Raw genomic sequence first — 26,790 nt, 5'->3', positions numbered from 1 at the left:
AAATGCCCAGGAGGGTTTCCAGAGTAGACTGGAGCTGGCAAAGGAAAGAAGCAATGAACTTGGAGACAGGACACTTGAAATGAGTCAGGCTGAGGAGCAGAAAGAAAAAAGAAATATTAAAAGCAAAAATACCCTTAGGCAGCTATAGGACATTATTAAGTGCACCAATATATGATTGTAACAGAGAAGGGGGAAGAGGAATACTCAAATATATAATGACATTGAACTTCCCAAACTTCGCAGAAGACATAAGTATACATATCCAAAAGCTCAGAGAAAACTAAGCAGGATAAACATGAAGAAAACACATTTCATCATATATTAATTATACTATTCAAATGCAACAGACAAGGAGAGAGTTGAGAAAGCTGCAAGAGAAAAGCGATGTGGTACAATTGGGAGTCCCAATTGTATTGAGTGCCATAGTCCCATCAGAAACCATGGAGGCAAGAAGGCAGAGGGCTGAAATACTATTAAGTGCTAAAAGAAAACAACTGCCAGACAAGAATTATATATCTAGTGGAATTCTCTTTCAAAAATGAGGGAGAGATTAAGACATTCACAGATAAGTAAAAGTTGAGGGAGTTCATCACTACTAGCCGTACAAGTAATGCTAAGGGAAGTTATTCAGACAGAAAGTAAAAAACACTAGAAAGTGGTTTAAAGCAGCCTAAAAAAATAAAGACCTGCACTATGAATAACTGTTCGGGTAATTATAAATGCCAGTATTACTGCATTGTATTGTTTGGCATGTAACTCCACTTCTTACTTCCTACAGGTTTAAATGCAAGTACAGAGGGTGGTGGCTTAGTGATAGAATTCTTCTTTGCCATGCTGAAGACATGGGTATGATTCTTGGAGCCAGTCCATGCCAAAAAAAAAAAAGAAAAGATGCAAGTGCAGAAAAAGTAATGATAAATCTAGGTTTTGAGACATACAAGAACAAAGATATAAGTGGTAACAAGAACAAAAAAAATGGGAGGATCAGAGGGTTATAGGAAAAGAATATGTGCATGCTTTTGAAGTTAAGTTGGAATTAAACCAAATATGATTGCTATATATTTAGAATGTTAAATTTTAACCCCATGATAACCACAAGGAAAATAAATGAAAAATATACCCAACAGATTTGATAAGACACTCAGTATGATACAGCATACAAAAAGTAAATAAATATCAAAATAGGCTTTAACAGAAAAAAGGGACAAAAAGGTGTAAGACTTATAAAGGCTAAATAGCAAAGTGGAAGGAAAAAATTCCTATATTATTAGTTGTCACTTTATATGGAAATGGATTGAAACTCCTGTCAATCCATTTACACATTTACAGGCAGAGACTGGCAGAAAGTATAAAAAAACATGACGACAATATGATGTCTGAAAGAGTGGCAACCTAAAGTCAAAGATACAAGTATTTTGAGGGTGGAAGAAGGGAAAAATATATACCATGAAAGTAGTACCCAAAAAAGAGCTGAGGTGGCTATTCTAAGATCAGATAAAAGAGATTTTAAATTAAAAAGTTACAAGGTACAAGCATGATCATTATATACTGATAAAGGGGACAATTCAACAGGAAGATGTTGCAATCTTAAAATATATATACACCTAATAACAGATCCTCAAAATATATGAAGTAAATACCAACAGAGTTGAAGGAAGAAATTGATGATTGTACATTAATAGTAGGAGACTTTAACACACCATTCACAATAATGGATAGAAAATCTTACCTAGAAGATCAATAAGGAAGTGCAGGACTTGAAATGATACACTAAAACAACTAGACTTAACAAACATACATAAAACACTGAATCCAGTGAAAACAGAATACTCATTTTTCTCAAGTGAACATGGACCATTATCTAGAATAGACCCTGTGTTGGGTCACAAGACAATCTCAATAAATTAAAAAATATTGAAATCATACAATGTGTATTCTCTGACCTTAATGGAATAAAGCTAAAAATCAATAACAGGGAGAAATGAAAAATTCACAAATATGTGGAAATCAAGCAACATACTATTAAATGACCAAAAGTTTGAAGAAGAAATTGGAAGCAAAAGTACAAATTATTTTGCAGTGAATGAAAATGAAAATACAACATACCAAAACTTATAGGAGGCAGTAAAGGCTGTACTGAGAGGGAAATTTATAGCTCTAGATGCTTACAATAAGAAAGACGAAAGACTTCAAATAAGTGATCTAAGCATCAAAACTGGAAGAACTAGAAAAAAAAGAGCAAACTAGACACAAAGTGAGCAGAAGAAAGTAAATGACAAAGATTATAGCAGAGATAAATGAAATAGAAGAAAAACGATACAGGGAATCAACACAACCAAAAGTTGGTTCTTTGAAAAAAAACCATAAAGTTGACAAATCTTTAGCTAGACTGGTAAAAAAAATAAAGAGAAAGAAGATACAAATAAAAATCAGAAATGAAAAGGGGGATATTAGTACTGAGCCCTTTGAAATAAAAGAGACTATAAGAGGATATTGTGAACAATTGTATGTCAGTAAATTAGACAAACTAATTGAAATGTACAAATTCTTAGAAACAAACTACCAATACTGACTCAAGAAAATAGAGAAGATCTCAACAAACAAATCAATAGAAAATAGATTGAATCCATCATCAAAAACCTCCCAACAAAGAAAACCCAAGACCAAAGAGGGGCTTAACAGGAGAATTTTACCAAATATTCCAAGAAGACTTTCAACTCTTTCAAATTGTTGAAGAGCAAAGAACACACCCTAACTCATTCTACTAGGCCAACATCACCCTCATACCAAAGCTAGAGAAAGACACCATAAGGAAAAAAAACTTCTTATGAATGTAGATGCAAAAGCCTTCAACGAAATACTAGCGATCTGAATCCAACTGTATATTAAAAGAATTGTACACCACAGTAAAGTGGAATTTATCCCTCGTATGTAAGTGTGGTTCAACATAAAGAAACCAATTAATGTAATTCAACACATTAACAGAATGAAGAACAAAATCACACAATCATCTTAATCAATGCAGGAAAAGTCTTGACAAAATACAGCACTCTTTCTTGTTTAAAAAAAAATTTTTAAACAGTAGGAATTGGAGTAATCTTCCTCAACATGATAAATAGCATATATGAAAAGCCTGAAGTGAACATCCTACTTAATTGTGAAGGACTGAAACCTTTCCCTCTAAGATAAAGAACAAGACAAGAAGGCCCACTGTCACCATTATTATTCATCATTGTACCTGGAAGTTAAAGTCAGAACAATAAGGCAAGAAAAAGAAATACATGGCATCCAAATTGGAAAGGAAAAAGTCAAACTTTCCCTATTTGCAGAAGATATGGTCCTAAAAACAGAAAATCCTAAAAAATCCTCAACAAACTCCTAGCACTAATAAATGAATTCAGCAAAGTGCAGGATATCAGTTCAACACCCCCAAATCAGTGGTGTTTCTATACACAAGCAATGAATATTGGAAGAAGAAATAAAGAAAAAAGATCCACTCATAATAGCAACTAAAAGAATCAAATATCTAGGAATAAATCTAACCAAGGATTAAAGGACTTGTACACAAAAAACTGCAAAACTTTGCTAAAAAGAATCAAAGAAGACCTAAATCATTGGAAGAAATTTCAATATTCATGGATCAGAGGAATTAATATCTTTAAGATATCAATACTACCTAAAACAATGGCTAGATTCAGGGCAATCCCAATAAAAATTCCAACGACCTTCTTTGCAGAAATGCAAAAGCCATCATCAAATTTATATGGAAGGGTAAGTGGCCCCAAATATCTAAAGTCACCTTGAAAAAAAAGAATTAAGTAGGATGTGGTAGTTAGATTCAGTTGTCAACTTGGCCAGGTGAAGGCACCTAGATTTGTTGCTGAGGACATGAGCCAATTGTACGTGAACCTCATCTGTTGCTAATTACATCTGCAGTCAGCTAGGAGGTGTGCCTGATACAATGAATGATGTTTGACTTAGTTGGCTGGTGCTTAAATGAGAGAGCACAACATAGCACAGCCTAAGTAGCTCAGCATACCTCATCTCAGCACTCACAGCTCAGCCCAGGCCTTTGGAGATGCAGAAGTCACCCTGGGGAAAGTTGTTGGAACCCAGGGGCCCGGAGAGAAGACCAGCAGAGACCATCCTGTGCCTTCCACATAAGAAAGAACCTCAGTGGAAAGTTAGCTGCCTTTCCTCTGAAGGACTAACAAAATAAATCCCGTTTTATTAAAAGCCAATCCATCTCTGGTGTGTTGCATTGCAGCAGCTAGCAAACTAGAACAGTAGGAGGACTCACACATCCCAGTCTTAAAACTTATTACAAAGCCATGGTAATAAAAACAGCATCATTTTGGCAGAAGAATAGATATACAGACCAATGGAATCAACTTGAGAGCTCAGAAACCAACCCTCACATTTATGGCCAACTGAAATTTGCAAGGTAGCAAGGACCACTCAACTGGGAAATGACAGTGTCTTCAACAAATGGTACTTGGAAAACTGAATCTTCATTTGCAAATAAAAAAAAAGGAGAACCATGCTGGATATTTCCATGTTGGTTAAATCCTCATGTGGAGCCATATGCTCTGTGGTCTTACTTTCTGGAAGCCCAGAATTTTTCCCAACCATCAATTTCTGGTTTCTCTGTACCCAAGAGTTCGGTTCTTAACATCTCTTTCCTGTTGTGCTTTGCTATAAGCTGTAAGGAGAAGCCAGATTGCATTTTCCACATTTAGTTTGGAAATCTCTTTGGCTAAGTATTCAAATTTGTCACTCTCAAATTCTGAATTCCAGCTACAAAGATCACCATTCTTCCAGTATGCAACAATACATTCATCATTTCTGTCTAAAGCTTCATCAGAGGTATCTCTAGAGTCCACATTTCTACCAACAGTCTCTTCAAAGCATTCTATGCCTCCTCTATCAAGACCCTCATAACTCTTCCAGAATCTTCCCTTCATCTATTTAAAAAGCAAGTCCAACATGTTTGGTGTTTGTAAACCACATGAGCACCCCACTCTCAGTACCAATATCTGTTTTGGTCTACTAAATGCTGCCAGAAAGCAATACCAGAAGTGCTTTCACAAAGGGCATAAACTAAGTTACAAGTTCACAGTCTACAACTTTAAAAATGTCCAAACTAAGGTATCCAAAGAGAGATGTCTTAACTCTGGAGAAAGACCAAATGGTGTCTGGGATTTCTGTCAGCTGGGAAGACACATGTCTGATGTTTGAGATTCTTGCTCCTGGTTTTCATTGCTTTCAGTTCCTGATTCCAGCGGCTTCCTCTCTAAGCATTTGTGGGCCTTCACTTAGTTTCTCTGGGGCAAAAGTCTGGGTTCTGGCTTGCTTAACATCTCATGGGAAGGCACATGGTGATATCTGCTGGGCTCTGCATCTCTCTCAGCACTCCAAGCATATAAAAATGTCTCCCTCTAAGCTTTCTTCAAAATGTTTCCCCTTTTAAAGGACTCCAGTAAACTAATTAAGACCCACCTTGAATGGGCTGAGACATATTTCCATCTAATCAAAATGTCACACCCAATCTCCATGGAAACAATACAATCAAAAGGTCATACCCACAACAGGGTGTGCCACACCTCCATAAAAACAATCCAGTCAAAATTTCCACCCTAAACAATAGGTCTGCCCCATAAGATTGTGTTAGGAAAGAAAACATGGCTTTTCTGGAGAAACAATTTCAAGCAAGCACAAAGACCCCCTACCTCATATCATAGGCAAAAAATTGACTCAGAATGAATCAAAGACCTTAACATAAAAGCTAGAACTATCAAACTCCTAGAAGAAAACATAGGGAAATCTCCTTAGTGTTGTGTTTTAGGCAATAGTTTCTTATATTTTACACCCAATACACAAGCAACAACAACAGCAAAATAATAGATAAATGGAATCTCATCAAAATTTTAAAAATTTGGTCCTCAAAGGACTTTATTATGAAAATAAAATGACAACCTACACAATGGGAGAAAATATATGGAAACTACATATCTGATAAATGATTAACATACAAAATATATAAAGAAATCGTTCAATTTAACAGCAAAAATAGAAACAATCCAGTTTAAAAAAAAACACAGGTGAAAGACTTAAACAGTCATCTCTCCATAGAAGACATATAAATGGTCAGAAAGCACATGAAAGATTGTTCATTAGCCATCTTGTAACTGCAAATGAAAACCACGTTGAGATTCCATTTTACCCCCATTAGAATGGCTGCTATTACAAAAAACAAAACAAAACAACACATTCATTCATTCATTGCTGGTGGCAATATGAACTGTGCAGCTCCTCTAGAAAATAGTTTGGCAATTCCTCATAGAACTTGGTATAGAACTACATATGATCCAGCAGTCTCAAATTAGGTATATACCCAAAGGAATTGAAAGCAGGGACTCAAACATATGTTTGTACACTGATGTTCATAGTGACATTATTCACAGTTGCCACAAGATGGACTCAATCAAAGTGTCCATCAACAGAGAAATGGATATATGCATACAATGGAATATTATTCAGCCATAAAAGGAATGAAGTTCTGATATGTGCAACAACATGGATGAACATGAAGACACCATGTTGAGTAAAATAAGCCAAACACAAAGGTACAAATATTGTATGATCTCATAGATTTGAAACAATTAGAATAAACAAATTCCTTGAGTCAGAATCTAGAACATAGGTTTCCAGGGCATGTGGTAAGGATAGAAAACAGGAAGTTAAGGCTTAAAATACACATATTTTCTATTTGGAACATTGAAAATGTTTTGCAAATAGATAATTTTGTTAGTTTGAAAGCTGCCCGAATGTAGCATACCAGAAATGGAACAGCGTTTGCAAACAGAATTTAATAAGTTACAAGTTTACAGTTCTAAGTCTATAAAAATGTCCAAATAAAGGCATCCAAGGAAAGATACCTTAATTCAAGGAAGGCCAGTGGGTCAGGTATACCTCTAAGAAATCGCATGGCTGGCATCTGCAGGTCCCTTGCTGCTGGGCTCCACTGTTTTCAGCTTCTGTTCCTGTGGGGGTTCCTCACTTTGCTTCTCCAGGGCTGGCTTTCATCTCTTGCCTCCCTTGGCTCTCTCTAGGTTCTGGCTTGCATAGCATCTCATGATGATGGCTGGTAGGCTCCAAGCATCTCTGAACATCTGTATCTCTGTTCTCCAACTGTCAGCATCTGTGTCAGCTCTACTGTGAAGTTTCTGTCAGTTCAGAGGCTGCCGTTATTTTTACTCTCTCCAAAATATTTCCTCTTTTAAAGGATTCCAGTAAACTTATCAAGACCCATCTTGAATGGGTTGAGTTACATCTCCATCCAATCAACAGGTCACACCCAATTCTGTCACATCTCTGTGCAGACAATCTAATCAAAATTTTCCAACCTACAATACTGAATCAGCATTAAAAGAAATGGCTGGTCCCACAAGATTGGATCTGGATTAAAACATGGCATTTCTGGGGTACATAATAATTTCAAACCAGCACATTGGTGGTGATGGTGACCCAACATTGTTGACGCAATTTACAGCACTGAAATATATATCTGAATATAATTAAAAAGGGAAGTGCTAGATTGTATATATTGCAATAGAATCAAATTTTTTTAAAGATCCATGGACATATACTAAACAAACACTGAAAGGTAAGTTAAGCCACAACCTTTAATTAATAGTACAATTATAAAAATTTTCAATCATTAATTATGACAAATGTTCTGCACCAATGCACAGTGATGGGAGTGGGGAGGTTTACGGGAATCCTGTATTTTATGCATAATTGTTCTGTGAAACCACAATTTTTCTAAAAAATTAAATAAATAAATAATAAAATATGGATAAAAAAGAGAAAGAGAGAAAAGCATGTGGAAAGACCTTTAACAGATTAAGCATGATAAATGTGTAGTAAAGAAAGAAGCCCACTCTGAACAGAATCAAGACAGTATAGGAGAGCACAATTTCAAATGAGACAAGAAGAAGTAGAGGCTAAACTACTGAGGGTTTTAAAACTCATGTTACTGAGTTTTATCTCTATTCAAAGAGCAATGAGATTGTATGACCCCATCTGTAGGCAACAGGCAAATCCTTGGATACAGAAAGTAGCATGGTTTTTGTTAGGAGTTTGGGCTAAGGGAAAATGGGGAGTGATTGCTAAAGAACACGGGGTTTCCTTTTGTGGTGATAAAAATGATCTAAAATTAGATAATGGTGATGTTGCACAACTCTGTGAATATACCAGAAACCATTGAATTGTAAATTTTAAAAGGGTAGATTTTATGGTATATGAAAAATATCTCAATAAAGCTATTATAAAAACTAGCAATGAGAAAGTATAAAGCATTTTAAGAAAAGAGTTGTCTTGATATGATATTTTGGAGCTGTGTAACCCAGAAAAACATGTTCATAAACTTGATCCATTCCTGTGGGTGTGAACGCTTAGAAACAGGACCTTTTGATTTCAGTTAAGGTATGGCCCCGCTGAATCAGGGTAGGTCTTAATCCTGTTACTAAAGGCCTTATATGGAAGAGAGAGAGAGAGAGAAAGTCAGAGGAAGCAGCTTCTGCCAACGTTCAGAGAAGCTGAACACTGATGAAACCTGGGAGAAAAGGAAAGGTCACCGTGTACATTGTCATGTGGCAAAAAAGGGGAGGACAAGGATCACTAGCCGCTAGCCCCACAATGCCACAGTCTTCTAGGAGAAAGCATCACCTTCATTTAGGACTTCTCCTAGCCTCAAAACTATGAACTGATAAATTCCCATTATTTAAGCCAACCCACTTTATGATGTTTGATTTAGCAGTTAGGAAACTGAACACCTGATTAGATTAGAGTTTTGAAAGGATCACTCTGACTTCAGTATGAATAACAGATTTTGAATTACAGGAAGGGCACATTTCAGTAATCCAAGTAAGAGACATTTCAAAAGAAAAATCAATAGACCTTAACGTGAGATGAAGTATGAGGGTCAAAGAGAAAGGAGATGTCAAAGAATGCTTAGTTTACTGAGTTGAACAAGGAAATGGATGTTAGTCCCATTGTGGACATTAGAACATAATCAGATTTTGAGAAAGAGTGGGGAAATATTGACTTCAGTCTTATTCTTATATTCAATTTAAGGGTCCTTCAAGAGACACCAAGTAAGAATTGAAACATGATTATGTAACTTTGGGTAGAGTTCTTGGCTAAAGGGAAAAACTTATGATACACCTTCATACAGATTTAAAGAATACTCATGAATACAAATAAATCAAACTGGGAAGTGAATGTAGGGTAAGATAAATAAAAGGTATAGAACTACCTCTTGAGGAACTCCAAAATTAGTTGGCCAAATAGAGAACACAGTACTGCAATGGAAAAATAACCAGAAGCCAGAAAAGTAGAATTAACCAGAGAGTGCCCTATCAAGGAGGCCTAGAGGAGCATCTCATAAAGGAGGAATTCTTCAAATGTACAGAATGCTTCTGAGAAGTCAAATGAAATAAGCATATCCATTGTAATAAGTGACATAGAGGTCAATGCTAATCCAGGTTAGGTTAGGCTGACAAACAATTGGGCATTGGAGCAGGGGAGAGAGCTAGTCATAAACAAGGTTTGCTTTTTAAAAAAAACACTTCGGGGTATTCTTGAAATTATTTTAAAGACAATGAGTCATTTTCAGTTGAATAATCCTGTTGAGGTTGAAACCAGTCATTAAAAAAAAAGACTAATCCATGGTATAAATTCCCTGAGAAAGTGGGAATGTTAGACTCCAAACTCCTAATGGAAGAATTAAGCAGGCTCCTCCAAAGGAGGGAGACTGACAGGGGGATAGAAGAACTGCAGATGTAAGATAGCTTAGATATGTGGCATCTGATGTGAGGCTGCTCCCATCTGATTCCTCAGTGTTGTCTGTAAGGTAGATGTGAGGTAATCTGTGTAGGATGAGAGACATGGAAGGAGAACAAGGGAAATGCTATTGAAGGTGTGAGAATAATAAAGAATTAAGTATTATATGAAGAGTGAAAAAATGAGGTAATCAGAAAAATAGACAGGAGTGTTGAACACTACTGAAGATGCCTTTCTCCTCACAATTTCTCAGCGCTGCTCAGTGCTCTGGTGGAAGCAAGGTGTGGAGAATGCTGAGAGTTGGTGTTTCTAAAGCTAAAGTTTTGTTAGTTGTTGAATTGAAAAAAAAATGAAAAAGAAAGATGAGTGAATTTTGAGTAATGGAAAGAGAGTTACTTAACCACAAAATATCAACTAGAAAATGAAGGAAAACATTTTTGTTTTTCCATTCATTGCATCTTTTCTTATACTCGAAAAAAAAAATGTTTGTAAAACTTCTTGTGCTGCTTAGAAACAGTTATGTACTCCAGAAAAGCCATGTTCTTCTAATATAATCTCATAGGGGGCAGATCTATTGTTTAGGGTGGGACCTTTTGATTAGGTGGTTTCCATGGATTCAAGGTGGGTCTTAATTCATTTACTGGAATCCTTTAAGAGGAAACCATTTTTGAAAAAGGTTCAGAGCCAATACACACAGAGATGTTTGGAGATGCAGAAAGAAAACACCCTCAAAGGACTAGCAGATTCCAGCCATATGCCTTCCCAGCTGACAAAGTTGTTCCAGATACCATTAGCCTTTCTTGTGTCAAGGTATGTTTATCTGGATGCCTTAGTTTGGACATTTTTATGGCCTTAGACTGTAAACTTATAACTTAATAAATCCCCTTTATAAAAGACAACCCATTTCTGGTATATTACATTCCAGTAGCATTAGCAGACAAAAACACTTCCTTTGTGGATTTTTGTTTTTTTTTTCAAAAAATAATCTACTATTGTAAATATGATGTCTCTTTCTATGCATAGGCTGGTTTTCTTTAAACTGGACTTTTAAGTTTAACATATTACAAAATAAAAAAATAGGAACTACATGGGGAAAAGATAGCTGATGCAGGAGAGCTATTGTCTAAACTCAGCTTTTTTCAACAATTTATGCCTTCAAGACTCAACCAGAGTGTCAACTTCATTATGAAGCATTCCTACACTCCTCCTTGCATTGTCATTTTCATCTGGGCTCCCACAATATGAAACAGAAATGCCTATGACAGTTATATTACTGTTGTATTGTCTTGTTATCTCGTTCCTCCACTAGACTATGAATTCTTTGAAGGCAAGGATATTTTTTCTTCTCACACTGTACTCAGCAATGTGTATTGGTCCATACTAAGCCATCAAAGAAATTGCAACTGAATGTGTTATTTGGGAAAAAATTGTTAAACTGGTAACCAAATATATATATATACACACACACACACACACACATAAGCACATATATATATGCATTTAGGGCAACAAAAGGTCATAATTCTATGATAGAAAACTGTAATGCAAAAGATAAAAAAGAAATGCTGACATTTTTCCTGACTAAACGCAGGAATGTATCTCTACCATCAGAGTATAGTGAAGTGCATGGCATAAACAGAACCAAATGAAAAAGACAAGCAATAGAAATAGGTCAGTAGTGGTAGCAATAGTGCTAAAGACAGAAATACTTGCAGAACAAAATTGAGGCTTAAATAAAATGGAAGAGTCAGAAGGGCCACCAAGCAAAGAGATTTTCAGAGCTAGACCTTTTAGTGAAAAAGGCAGCCAAGTCAATGAGCCAAAGCACAATGCAAGTAGGCTGAGGAAGAGGGGCTCTGGTAAACTGGATTGCCAGAAAACAAACATACTTAGGTCAAAAAAACATGTAAATATCAGGAGTATATGCAATATGACATGTATAAACACAAACTAAGATTAACTACTAAGTTACTTACTTTAAAGGTTATTTACATCATTCTTTTAATTTGATTTTCCCAAAGTTCCAGGAATTTGTTCAAAACTTATTGACCATAACCTTGCTGATGAAGCAGGAACTTCCTGAGATTAGATGCAATTCTAGTTTGCTAGCTGCTGGAATACAATATACCAGAAACGGAATGGCTTTTAAAAAGGAGAATTTAATGAGTTGCTAGTTGACAGTTCTAGGGCCGAGAAAATGTCCCAATTAAAACAAGTCTATAGAAATGTCCAATCAAAAGCATCCAAGGAAAGATACCTTGGTTCAAGAAGGCCGATGAAGTTCAGGGTTTCTCTCTCAAGTGAGAAGGCACATGGTGAACACAGTCAGGGTTTCTCTCTCATCTGGAAAGGCACATGGTGAACATGGGCATGGTTCCTCTCTCATCTGGATGGGCATGTGGCAAACATGGCATCATCTGCTAGCTTGTTCTCCTGGTTTCCTGTTTCATGAAGCTCCCCAGGAGGCATTTTCCTTCTTCATCTCCAAAGATTACTGGCTGGTGGATTCTGCTTCTCGTGGCTGTGTCGTTCTGTTCTGCTCTGCTGTCTTTGAATCTCTTATTCTCCAAAATGTTTCCTCTTTTATAGGACTCCAGAAACTAATCAAGACCCACCCAAACGGATGGAGACATGCCTCTACCTAATCCAGTTTAACAACCACTCTTGATTAAATCACATCTCCAGGGAGATTATCTAATTACACTTTCAAACATATAATACCAAATAGGGATTACAAGAAACGGCTGTCTTTACAAAATGGGATTAGGATTAAAACATGGATTTTCTAGGGTACATACATCATTTCAAACCATCACTAGATGCAATCAACTGCAAAACACCTTCTTCACTACTTTCATGAAATGAACTTGGGAGCATGGCAGAGTAACTGATTAGTACCCACCCCTAGCTAATACTGCTTTAGGAATAATACTTAATGTTTTGGAGAATAACAGGGGACAGTACGGCAGCACTCACTGATAACATCTGCATAATAGTGCACACAAAGAAAATTCTCTCTTTTGATAGATACTACCTCATAAAAATTTGCATCAATGTATTCTTCTGCTAATGGATATGAGAACATTTGAAGCCTGTTTACAGCTACATTTTCTTGAGCAACATTTGTCAGTTGGGGCTTTGCAAATTAAAAAATAAAACAAAAAACTGTGGTCTTCTATTTAGAAAATCCATCCTGTCCTTTTCTTTCAGTTTAACCTTGTCTCAAAACTTTCACAAATCACACATCACAATAAGAGTTTGAGATGTCCCATAAGTCTAATCATGTTTTCTCTTGGTCTCTTATCATTTCATGTATTTTCTTGCCTTATCTCTTTTTGTATAGGAGGTCTGTAACATAAACCTGACTTGTAGTAGCTTTATCATTAAATCTTTTGGAGAAGACAAACTTACTGCCTTGTTCCACAAACCTGTTCTTCTCATTTGAAAATTAGTAAGGCTCCCATCTATACTCTCATCGCCCTCTCTATTTGTAAGGACATCATTGCATAACAATGCCTTCTAGATTTTTCTATTATCCTGCAGCGAATTTTTTAAAGAATGTAAAATCTCTGTATCTCATAATTTTCTTCTGCCATCCATGCTGCAGATGTTTCGTTCTAATATTCCTTGCCTACAGCCAAAGACACTCAATAATTTTCATTTCCTTTTCTTGTCTTTGTCCAAATTTATTTGGATTATAATACCTTCTCTTATTTTTCCCAATATAAAAATATAAAAGTAAAGATACTTTTCAGTTTCTTTTCCATTTATGTGGAAAGTTTAGATGCCTAACCACTGCCTTAGATTGCCAGGCTACTATGGCAAATATTACACAGTGGGTTAGCTTAAACAACAGAAATTCACTGGCTCTTGGTTTTGAGGCTAAAAGTAGCCTGGTATCAAATTATCAGTAAGGCTGCCTTTCTCCCCAAAGACTAGCCTTTTGGTGCTGGCTGCCTATAATCCTTAATGTTCCTTGTCTGGCCTTGGCCTTCAGTCACATGGTTAGTGATGGCCTCTCCTTTCTCTTCAGGTTCTTGCTAACTGCTGGCTTCCGGCTCCCCTGTGCAGCTTTCTCTCACTATGTCAGAATTTCTTCTGCTTATGAAGGACTCCAGTAATCTGAAATATCCCACCTTGCTTCAGATGGCCATACCTTAACTAAAAATAACAACTTTGAAAGATACCCACAGCCACACAGATTAAGATTCAGAACATGTGTCTGCTGGGGTACATAATTTCAATCCTCCACACCTCCAAATAAGCTCTCCTGGCTATCGGGTCCATCACTGATAATGATAACTTGAAAAACAGCTGTGTGGTGGCCAGCAGTACTAATCAGCCTTTCCTTTACTTGCCAGAGGACCAAGTGCTAGTTAGACACTAGAACCGTTCATTTCAGCTCGATTGGGTCACAATGCTGCCCTCCGCTTATTCCAGTAAGAGAGGCCTACAACATATTCCCACAAGACACACCACACACATATACAAAGGTGCAAAGTACAATCAGCAAAGTATTTGGGGGAAGTACTACATGTTATTTACTACATAGAAATTCAAGAATATAAATTTAAGACTCTGACAAGTACTGCAATAAAGATGTTCTTTTTCTTTGTTTAACTTGAATTTCCTACTCTTCTTAATTGGAGAACATTTTTTGTGTGTTGTGTAAAATTAGCATTTGGTAAATCAAACTTGAAGAAACAATTCTCTGGAAAGCTTTAGATTAATAACCAAGGCCAATTTTTATGCATCTGAGATTAAAACCTTTAGACTGCCACAGTTCTTTCTAGAACAAGGTTTTCTCATGTTACTTTTCTCCTTCGACTTCTGTAACAACTTTTTATTATATGTCTACATTTTTCATGGTGCTCCCTCCCTAAACTGCCTCTATCCTATCCAAAATTTAATATTATGAAGTCAGGAGACTGTGCTCAAGTTCCAGTTCTGTCACTTGGACAATTAACTAAATGTCTTTCAGCCTCAGTTTTCTTATCTGTAGAATTGATATCAGGTTTCCCCTAACATTAATATAGTTTAGGGCAGGAGTCCATAGGAAAGGCCACAAACCATAGGTCTAAAAAGAAAGATGTATCAAAGTAATAATGAGCTCCATCCACTACCCTGACTACTTTCCCAGCCAGCCTCCTCCCACCCTCAAGCTACTCACAATCCACAGGCCACAGCACCACTCATTTTCTCGAGAACTGCCCCTGGCCCCTGCAGGACTGGGAGGAACATGGACCTGCCTCAGCAAGGCAGGGTGGAAGCTTTCCAGGCTGGTGGCTGGAGCACCAGATAATTCTAAGCAGCTACCAAAATCAGACCATCTGAGAAGACAAAGTGAGGGAGGAAGAGAATGCACTTATCTGGGGATCATGGTCTCTGTAGGGTCCAATTTTTGTGATTTGGCCAATATAAGCCAGATGTAAGTGAAAGCACCCATTCTTCCTGTTTTCCCAGGGCAGAAGCTTTGATCTTTCTGCATACACAGAGGTTCTCAGCTCAGCAACCTCTAGCCTGGAGCAGCCACGTGGGCTTACACATTTCTTTCTTTTATTTCTTATCCAGCTAAATGAATTTCACGTGAAAGGAAAGAAGAAAGGAAGGAAGGGAAACAGAATGAAAAAAAAATTTATTTGTGCTTCAATATCTATGATTTGCAGGGCTCTCTAAGGTTCAGAACACTCTTGCTTGAGTCTAAGGGTGGTCATGGTTAGATAATTGTGTCTGCCTCATTGAATTGTGTGGCAATTAAACATGATAATGCATGACATTATCAGAATCAGGAGTCTCTCTTCTTCTCTAAGCGATGCCTGTAAGCTCTCACTGAGGGGTAGAGAGGGAACAAATGAAGCAGTAATTTTAGAATACAAAGAAACCTGGAGACCAGCTATAGGGTGATTCCACTGTCCAACTATTTCAACACATTGAGACATTATAGCACCGTCTTAAATTCTGTGCTTGAAAAATGAACTGGTTTTTTTTCACATATTCAAGCATAATTAGACCACCCAACAATTTCTTGAGGGTGTGCAATGGAGAATAGTGCCTTCAGCTGGTCATCAGCTTTAATAGAATAAGGGAGAGCCCTCATATAACCTCTCTTAGGAATGTGTGGCAGAAATGGCATCTGACCAAACTTAATTATCTCATATGAACTATTTTTAAAGGGCAGGTTCCTCCCTGATCTTTCATAACTGCATTCGTTAAGCAGCACATTGGCCTGATTTTTGGACAAAGAATTTTCATGAAACTTCACAAGCATCACATCTGCCAGTTGTAACAAAGATATAAAGTTTATCGGAGAAATGAGCACACAGAGCTCAGTAGGACTGACTTTAGGTTCAATTTGTTAATTTCATATAAGAGAAAAAACCTAATTAACTACACTGTGAATGTTTTAGGGCTTCAGGCCTCTATAGGAATTTGATCAAATATATCCCAAAGCAAGTCGATAACACTTTATATGAAACTATACACACACACACATAATCTGCTAATTTTCTTAACCCATTAGTATCTTCACACATAGTTTCTGGTTCAGTCGACCTATCTTCCCCACGTGCATCACTATCACCATGCCCCCTAAACTTTCATCCATGCTCGGCAATGCCCTCCCATGCAAGCATCCTTCAGACAGAATTTGCCCTGATATTCTTCTCTGAACTCCCATGTTATGCTACTCTTTTGGTCTTTCTCTCTCTCTTTTTAAAATAGCACACACATATTTTGCCTGAAATTGAGATTATAAATTAGTTGCAGTAGAGAACACAAATAAATGATCCTGTACCCTCTCACCCCCACCCCAGAGTGCCTAGCACAGTGCCAAGAGCTTCTTCGCTCAGTCAGAGGAGAGTTAGTTATTGCCACGTGGACTTCAAAGGCAAATGTTCCATCTAATCTCCTTTTTAATTACTGAAGCAATATGAGGCAATTCAGATGACTGTTTGAGCACTGCGTGCCCAACATGCTGTCAGACACCCTGCAAACACAGAGATATGAACTGGATAATGTGAACCCTCAATTAATTAAGGGGTTTAGTGTGTGTGTGTGTGTTCCTGTAATGAATAATTAACAGAGGCAATTTGAGAGACTCACCCATGTTAATGTGGTATGAGCTGAGGATGGATTTGATTTCCCTTCTGTGTTTCCTTTGAAAGCATTCACAGAGTAGCCACAACCTTTGATCCTACTTTTATGGCTATAGCATGCCTGAAACCTCTGGGGTAGAAATTATGACAGTTGTTCTAGAAGCGATGATAGAAAGATAATTTAAAAATAATTAGCAAGAATAATTAGCATGGGGGCAAGGTAGGGGAGCCTGTATTTCCTCAGCTAGTGTGATGTCATTGAATGTGTACAGAACACAGCTAGAAAAGTACCTTATACAGTAATGTGTAAGAAACTACGGTTTTTCACTTTTATTTTATTTCCCTGCCTTACCTCCCACCAGCAGTCTGTGAAAAGTGGTTGTCGTGATCTTCACTCCATTTTGAAAAATGCGGTCCAGCATCTCTTGTAGCATTAGCTCCATTTGACTGAAGACGTAACTGCACGGCTCAAATGGAAACACAGAAGCAGGGCATCAGAATCTGTCAGCATAATGCTCTCGGGGTTGTGTTTTTGGTGATTCCCTTGGCACCGGGGAAGGAGAGAAGAAAGAAAAAGGCAAAGGCAATAAACAGCAATAGGATTTTTTACTTGTTGCTCATCGGGTTTTGCTTTCCTAAGAGCAAGTCTAATCTGTGCTTGTAAAAGGACAGAAGCATTAACACTTACTTGGAGCCGGTAAGGTGTTCCCACTGCTGATTGTCTTATAATTGGACAAGACAGCATACAATTTTATCCAGTAATTTCCCTGTTACCAGAAGGCTGTATACACTCAAGAACAGTGCCCTGCTGAGAGAAAAGCCCTTAGTTAAACAAGCCAGTCAGCCAGCAAGAGCACTTGCTTTGCAGTCAGACAGACCCAGATTGGAATGCTTGTTTCTGTCATGGTCAGGCTAGTAGCAGCTGAGTGTCATCAGGCAAAATACTTCACCTCCCTGAACTGAAGCCAGCGCTTCAGGAAAATGGCAATAACAATGCCTACCTGGTCTGGTATTTTCATTATCTTATTAATTTGAATGCTGCTAAATATTGTCACAATCACTTGTTATTATCATGTTATTTCACCTTTCTGAACGGCTTCCTTCATCTAGAAAATGTAGGTAACACTTATTTCATAGGTGTACGATAAAAATTAAATGAGGCCCTCGAGAAAAGTTACTTCTCCAGGCTATATCATCTATCAATACCCATCGAGGGAAAAACAATAGAAATTTAAAAGAGAGCTGATTTCCTGACTAATGTTTATTGAAGAGAAAAAGTAAATCTAAAAGTATGATAAAACTACAGATACAGGCATTAATATAAACATCAGGACAATGCCTTTTATGTCTTCCAAGGATTTACATATTCTAGCCCTTGGGTGATTTTGTTTGTTTAGTTGCTTTTTGTTTTTGTGTATTTGCTTGTTTTTAGCACTTAGTAGTAGTCATGTTGTCTCCTAGGCACTGGATACTTGTTAAGGTGTTAAAAAATATAATTAGCATGTCATCACGTAAAAGCAGTTTCTCCCAGGACTGGATGGCACTGCACAACGAGAAGGAGGGAAGATAGATGAAGGAGAGAAAGAAGATTTGAACAGTGATTGCAATGGCAGGCATGAAATAATGAGGAAGATTTGGATTCTTTAGATGAGTTTAGCAGAATGCAGTCTTGGGTTGCAGAGTCTTAGCAAATATTACCAGGCTCATCATAGCTATAGGCATGATCCATTCATTCATTTAACAAATATTTATTAAGCACCTAGCCTGTGCCAGGCCTTGCCTTCGTGGACTTATGGACTGATGGGTGAAAAGTCAGGAAGAGGCTATCTCAAGTCGAGCTCAAAGAAATCAACTTTAATAACATTTTATATAGATTGCAACCCCTTATCACCATAGTCACAAATATCTCATAATAAACAGTACAAATATTACCAGAGAGGGAGAGATTGAAAGTGCAAATGAGTCTTTTCCCCAATAAGTAGGAGATGTTTGCCCTGGGAGATTTCATGCAGGTATCTCACTTTTTCTTGTGGTTTTCTGGCACCTTGTGTACAGCATCACCTGTTAGCTCTGAAAAATCCCAGATACATCTATCTAATTGCTCCAAACATGTTAGAACCAAGAACAATTCTCAAATTCTTCTATGTCTGAAAATAGGAAAACTAAACATTCCAGCTCTGGTGATGTCATTGAACTTTAATTCCAGTGCCTGGAACATAATACTCAAATATTTATTGACTGAGTAAAGCAACAACTAAAGGTTCTGAGATAGAAGAGAATGAGGAACTTTGTGGATGATAAAATATGTTCTGAGGGACAAAAAGAGGAACACAGAGTTAGGCCCACTGGCTGCCTCTATAAACTTGGCTGTTGGTCATAGTTCATTCCAATTGTGCCTGAGAGTCTCTCTTTCCAAACATCCACAACTGTTAGATAAAGAAAGCTAACAGTTGGAGGATATTAAAGCTGATTACCAATAGATTATATTAACAGCAACTAGGACCTACTCAAGAGAATTAGCATGATGGGCTGAGTGTTTGCTTGCAAATCATAATTCTGAATCTGTGAGCATTAACTCCCTCTGCAGCTAGCCTTAGACCTTGTGATGCACGGCTGCAAAAGATGTGTCAATACCCTTCACTACTTACCCTCTCCAAGTGACAAAACTCAATGTGCCACCACAACCCAGTGCAATGACAAAGGAGTTTTCTACTGAAGTCACTACAATTGGATGATTTCCCATCTCATACGCTCTTTTTACGCTACCAAATCATCCCTCTGCCTGTGTACACATAGTTCTAATCCCCATTTTCCTCGGCTATTATACCAAAAGCTCATTTTAAGCCCCATCTGCCACACTTCCCTTATCAATCTCAGATGATCACCTTGCTTCCTGGTTCGCAAGGGAGGCCCATGAGAAGTCCCTCAATTTCATTTGACTGCCCTGATATCGACGTTCTCACCATTCTTCCCTCTTTCTCTCCGATCTCCTATTGAACTGCCTCTTATTCTTTTCCCTATATCTCAACCTTTTCATGTTCAGCAGTTATATATAAATATGTTCAAATCTCTCCCATTGAAAAAAGGCACAGCCATATGATCCCTTAATTATCTTAACACATACTATAAATTTTGCTTTCCAGAAGTATTAAACCAATTTAGAAATGGATTTTTCTTGAATATAAACTGATGATGCTAATCTCCTGCTTAAAATTAGTCAACAAATACTTATTGCATAAAAAAATAAACGCCCTAATATAGTATAACTGTGATTTTATCCTATGACTAACCTAGGAATTAATGTCTCTAATGTCTCTCCTGACAGGCAGTAGAACATTTTTTTTTTAACTCTAGCATCTTCTACCTTTGCCACCATATATCCAACACCCTTCCCCCCTGCACCAAATGCCACATTCTTATTGATAGTGGTTGGACAAGTGGGTGGATAGGAAAGGGGCACTGCTAGCTTCACCCTGTGAAATACTGAACTCCTTCATCCAACATCCTCTGTCACCACTCTGGGTTTACAATAACTTTTGCTTTTTCTGGACTATTACCCAGACTATGAAAAAATGGTCTTGAGCACTTCTCCGAAGAAGAGAGTAGGTATGAAAGTAATCTGAAGCTTTGCTTGTTTGTTGGTACCCATTAAAGAGTCTTAAAGTTATCCTATAGGCAATGGTAATTTCCAAAGCTTTGTAAACAGGGGAGTAAAGGGGAGTTTTCAACATTAGATAATAACTCTATTTAAGAATAGATTTAAACAGGACAATGATGCAGTAAGCCAAAACTAGTTAGAGGTCAGCTAAGGTTGTCCACGTATAAGCTAAGGGGGGCTTGAAAGAGAGTCATAGCCATAGAAATGTGGTTCAAAGAGGCCCAATGAAGGATATCACAGAGGCTAGAGGCAAAAGAGGAGAATACCTTGTCACAGATAAGGAACACAAATGTAGCCACTGACTTCAGTGATTAAGTTCAATGATAGTAACCCAATAGAAGCAGAAACAAGAATGCAGAGCTGAGAAGTGAATGGGAGACAGGGAGTGAGTGAGTCTGTGGGTGGAGAGTACTTTTCAACAAGTTTGAATAGAGGGAAGGTAAAATAGATGGATCTAGAAGCTTTATAGAATCAAAGGGTTGGTAAGGGTGAGAAAGATATTTGCATATTTGCCATCCGAAGGAGAGATTGGTAAATATTTTATACTTTGGGGGCCACAAGGTCTCTGTCCCAGCTATTCCACTCTGCTGTTATAGCCCCAAAGCAACCACATTCAATATGTAAATGAATGGGCTTAACCATTCTCATAAAACTTTACTTACAAAAAGGGTGGCAGCCATAGATTGTTGACTACTAAGTGACCCCAGGTCAACAGAGGAAGCAGAATCCAGTACATAGGTTGGCCTCCTACAGGAGAAAAAGAGAATGATAGTATATAGCTATTGGTAGAGGAGGGATTAACATTAAATTAGGAAGAATTGTATTTATTCTGAAAGTGAATCTGGCTGTTTCTAAAATGGTTCCTTATAATATCTAAAGAAAGAAATGTTTATTTAGTTGTGTTGAAATGATTTGAATATTTTAACTTCTCCACCATCCATCCAGACCAACTCTAAGAATATTCTGAAACAGTAGTAATGACAGCAGCAAGGGTCTTATCACTTACATGCCCCTATACTTGGTAGATCACAAACTCATCACTGCCTGTTCTAAAAGGGAGGTCTGTTTTATAAAGAAGGATCACATTATCTGCTTTAACCTGGATCTACAGATATCACAGTTGAAAAGCTGATTGTAGAATCCTGGCTTATTTCCATGACTAAAGCAATGTGATTAAGTTCCTATAGGCTTTAGATAATCACCCAAGCTTTTTGATCCTTATAATCAGGTCAGAGCTTCAATCAGTGAAGGTCTCCTAAAAATATTGCTGGAAACTTACTCTGGGCAGGATAGCACCTAAAAACAAGAATTGCAGTTATACTGAGCAAATGAGAAAAAGCTTTAAACAGTTTTCTGGCTATAGCTCAATCATTATGGCCACAAGGGACTGGCATGATGTGGATATACAGACACTAATGCATGATGGGCAGGGGCCTATTTGTGGGGTAAGGCAGGGTGATTCCTTACACATGTCATTTTATTTTCTAATAATTGCAATGGTGTTTCATTGAGACAGTTTCACTAACTACCCTCATTATAGTTAACTTGTCGGAGCTTACACAGCACTTCTGATCCAGCCAACATTAACCAAAATTTGCTAGCTGAGTTATTTTACCAACTTAAATCACGTGAATAGTAGTAATAATCCCTCCTGAAAACAAGTTTAGCAAGGCAACTTTTATTCCTTGTCTGTAAAATAAAGAAAGCATGAAAGCAGGTTTGATAGCAGTGCCCATTGACTACCCATCCACTTACCACCCACCACCACTAAAATGTCTTATCTGGGGCAGAGGAGAAGAGTGGTGGATACTTGCTAGCAAAGATCAGAGCTAGAATTAAAAGATGTTCAGGTGCCTGACAGGGGAGAAGTTGAAGACATTAACCCCTCTCTAAGACAGTTCTGCTGAATGAGTCTGGGGAAAAACAGTAGGTGGCCGCTCTCTATTGTGGATAGCAGGAAAAATGGACATGGAAGAAAGATGTGTTAGGAAGCAAAGAGGTGAGAGAGGTGGGAGGAACAGTCAAGCAACAAATAAATCTCTTGGTAGTGTTTTGGATTGATAGATAGCACTTCATCCTAAAGCATTTCTCAAAATCCCACACATACAGTTTCACCAAAGAAATTTAAACCTTTCAGGAATAGAAGAAAAGCACAAAAATAGCCTAAAGCCTAATGGTGAAAGGAATGAAAAGAAAAGGAGTACTTTGGACCTATTTCTGTGATCCAAACACCATTACAGAAAGGACTACGAGCTCTTAAATTCCCACAAGGTCCAGGGAAAGACTCATTTTTTACAGTCTCATCCTTCCAGCACTCCATTTGGTTGGTTGAAAGGCTGAGTCACAGCCTTGTTGGGAATAAAATCTGTCCTAGAATACCACACTTTAGCAAACATTCCAGCCAATACACTAAAATTGCATGCTAGGGAAATTTTGACTTACTCAAAAGCAGTATTTCCTTGGTGCTCAGAATTTGAACCCGGCTCCAAGCACCCACTTTATGGTACATTATCTCCCTAAATTCCTCTGCAGAGGCAGGATGCCCCAAAGCCCTTGAAACATGTTTACAGTACATGTACACTAACATGAGATACCAAAAGCATGGCTCAAAACTAAAACATCTACAGCAATCAAATTAATTTGCACACTCCCACCTAAAAAACTTCATATGGCATATCTGGGTGCTACTCCATTATTTTCATTTAGCTAATAACTTGCATTTCTAAGCCATTTTACTCAAGTGCTTTTATGCTTTTTTTCAAGAGTTACCACCCTTATGATTGATCTGCATTTTGCAAGATACTTAAGCATCTAACCAAAAAACAAAATATTTCTACTCCTCTCCCACTTCTTTGAGACCTCAAGCATCTTATAAATTCCCTGTAAAATGTTCTGGGAATCAGCACAAGATTTTTCACATGTAAACTCCCAAAACTAATTAATTTTCTTGGCTATCACTATTTTCCTGTCCTCTTTAGGTCTCTATCATTTATGTGTTTGTAGCTGCCAGTATCAAAACAGTAGCTGTTCTGCCTCAGTTCTCCAATGGCAGGGCCATCAATGCTGCTGCTGTCTGCCAAGGTCACTGCTCTTTCTGATATCCTTGCCTAAGGATGAGGCCAATGTCCATGCAAATCCTTCTGATGCCTAACCTCAGAGCCTCTCCCTAATTCTGCCACTGTTATAATCATAATGAGTGTCCCAAGTGCTATACATGTCTTGCAGCCACCATCAAGGCTGCAATCATTGGAGCAAGCACTGCTGCCAATGCCAGGGTTGCTACTCCACTCCCATGAGAGCCAGTGTTGAGTTTATTGTCCTGGCTCTGGTGGTAGCACCAAAGAGATGTGTATTTTTAATTTTGGTTAGTCTTTTATGATATTCTTCTCGCATAGAACCAAGGCAAGTAACTTCATGGTATGCTGATGGCTATCAGCAACACCAACCTAGCTGCTCCAGCCAAAATTCTATGACACATTCTTGGGAACACTTTCCCTCACCCCCACATCCAAAGCTCCATTAAGTGTTTTGACTAATTTCAAATTGTATCCACGATCCACCACTTCCTTCCATTTCTGTGTCTACTACTCTCATCCAACTCATGACTATTTTTAATCTGAACTTCCTTAATAATGTCTTCATTGGTCTCCCTACATCCATTCTTGTCTTGTCTCCAATCCATTCTCCACATGTCAGCCAGAGGGAGCATTTTGCAACTATACCTCAGATGGTATAGCTCTCATGCTTCAAGTTCTCCAATTCTCCCACCTTATTCTAGCTTACAAAGTTCTGCAGGATGTGCATTTCTAAACTGCCACCTCCACTTCACACCATTCTTGACTCATCAATGTGTCATCAACCACCTTAGTATTCTTTCTGCTTCTCAAGTATGCCAAGTTCACTACATCCTGACAGTCTTTGCACTAGCTATTTCCTTTGCTTGATATGCAAACCCACTCACCCCCATCCCAAATTTGTATTGCTCCTTCCTCCTCAGCATTCAGATCTCAGCTCAGAGAGCTGTTCTCTGGCCAGCCAATCCAAAGCAGCTCCCCAATCAATGTCTTTTCATTGCATTTCAATTCACTGAAAAGAACTTTCAATCTCTGATAATTGTCTTATTAATGTAATTGTTTATGTACTTGATTGATGTTTACATCAATCTTTCTCTGACAGACCTTGGTGTCACCAATACCATCTACTAATGATCTGAATTTATGGTTCAGACTGGGAAATAAATTTGCCAACCCTAAAGGCCATAGGATCATTTAAACAATCTATTTTAGAGAGAGAGAGAAAAAAAGGCATGCTGATTCAGCCTAGGTAGTAGTCAATATATCCAATCTCAAGGACTATTAATACTCAAAACTTCAATCAAAGTTAAAATATATGTGTCCAGTTCAGGCCTGCTGTGGGTCCAAATGCTACAGTAAGAGAGGGAAGCATGGTGGGTTCTTTCTTGCTAGCGCACCACCACTGTCTCCCATCACCATTCCTTCTACTCTCTTCTCCTAGCTTCAGTTTCCAGTCCTTCCCAAGTTGGGGAGGAGATGACAGTAAAAAGATAAACAAAATCTTCTAGAAATGTCATGAGTATCATCTGGTATTGGTTTCCTCTGGCCTTGACAGATATTCAAAGTGCCATCTTTCTCTCCTAGGCACATCCATGGACTCTTCAAAACCACCACCACCCTCACCTCTGGAGATGAAGATGACTGCACCTCTCTGACAAAAATATCAGTGTCTTGAAGAATTTTGCCAAGCATTCCAAGAAGAATTAACATCAGTTCTTCTAAAATTCTATGACTGGAAAGGAATGGAATCCTGACATTTGGAATGGGAACAGGTGGGTTGATAACCAGAGTGGCGGGAACATTGAAACCTTAGATTCTGCTGAGTCTTTGCCAAATAAACTTGAAAAGTTAAGTCCTGAGGAGTCAGCCTCCTGATCTCCAGTCTCCATGGAGGAATCTGCCATCCAGACTTAATCTGCTGTCCCTAATAAACATGTAATTCTTCCTCTGAGGAAACAGCCCTCACTCCTCTATCTGAAGAGATTAGTCCTTTTTCACCAGATGAAACAGCAATGTAATGCTCTCAGATAGGTGGTTTGCAAGACATTTCTAATTCTTCTGGCAACCCATGCACACCACTCCTCTTTACTTTCAGGCTTATAACTAGACTGAAGTCACAACCCACTTCAAAAGGTGAAGTACAAAGTGTGGCCCATGAAAAGGTGTGATTTTTTCAATTTATACAAAGAGAAATAAGGGTAATATGTGTGGGAAAGTATATTAAGGGTGTGGGATAATGATGAAAAGTATAAAAAATTGGATCAGGCTGAATTGTTTTCTAATGTTTTTATTGACAAATTTTTACACATACAGTCCATACATATACAAAAATGTCTCACAATGTCATCACATAGTTGTATATTCATCACCATGATCATTTTTAGAACATTTGCATCACTCCAGAAAAAGACATAAAAAGAAAAAACTCATCCATCCATGCCCCTTACCCCTCCCTCTCATTGACAACTAGTATTTCCATCTACCCAATTTATTTTGCCCTTTGTCCTCCCTAGTATGTATTTATTTTTTATCCATATTCTTTATTCATCTGATGTTCCTGGAGAAAAGGAACATCAGACACAAAATTTTCACAATCACACAGTCATATTGTAAAAGTTATGTCACTATACATTCATCTTCAAGAATCAAGGCTACTGGAACACAGCTAAACAGTTTCAGTTACTTCCCTCCAGACACTCCAATATACCACAAACTAAAAAGAGGTATCTAAATAATGCATGAGAATAACCTCCAGGATAACCTCTTGAATCTGTCTGAAATCTCTCAGCCACAGAAACTTTATCCTGTCTCATGTCTCTCTTCCCCTTTTTGTCAAGAAGCCTTTCTCAATCCCATGATGCTGGGTCCTGGTGAATCCCAGGTAAACAGACCATACAAGTTAAATTAGGTAATGTACAACCCAAGATAAAAACTTTGCATTAAATAAACATCTCTCCCTTTGGTCTTACACAGAAGTTGAAGTTTTAAGATATAGATGATATCATCCTTCACCCTATATTCTGACACCAGTCCTGTCCAGATCAGGTACATTCACACCTCTAGTTGAATTCTTCCATTTTTCAATTTTTTAAACTGTTCCTATATGGGATAGTGCTGA

At 37.8% G+C, this 26,790-nt stretch overlaps 1 long non-coding RNA gene across 2 annotated transcripts in view; it reads right to left on the bottom strand.

Annotated features, from left to right (window-relative positions):
- The window catches only part of LOC143682914 (uncharacterized), a 51,970-nt gene extending 30,074 nt beyond the window's left edge, over window positions 1-21,896 (bottom strand). Inside the window, exons 1-4 of one of the 2 annotated variants that reach the window (XR_013175360.1) lie at window positions 21,801-21,896; window positions 21,261-21,345; window positions 17,629-17,748; window positions 17,293-17,483 (exon numbers count right to left, since the gene is read on the bottom strand). This is a non-coding gene — a long non-coding RNA (uncharacterized LOC143682914). Of the gene's footprint in view, window positions 1-17,292; window positions 17,484-17,628; window positions 17,837-21,260; window positions 21,346-21,800 lie in introns of those variants that run through there. The other variant, XR_013175359.1, reaches the window with a different exon arrangement.
- Window positions 21,897-26,790: the final 4,894 nt, after the last annotated feature.

Source organism: Tamandua tetradactyla, chromosome 5 (genome assembly GCF_023851605.1).
Source record: "Tamandua tetradactyla isolate mTamTet1 chromosome 5, mTamTet1.pri, whole genome shotgun sequence".
Classification (NCBI taxonomy): Eukaryota; Metazoa; Chordata; class Mammalia; order Pilosa; family Myrmecophagidae; genus Tamandua; species Tamandua tetradactyla.
The sequence above is the reverse complement of the archived record's forward strand: the minus strand, read 5'-3'. Positions and strand labels throughout refer to the sequence as shown.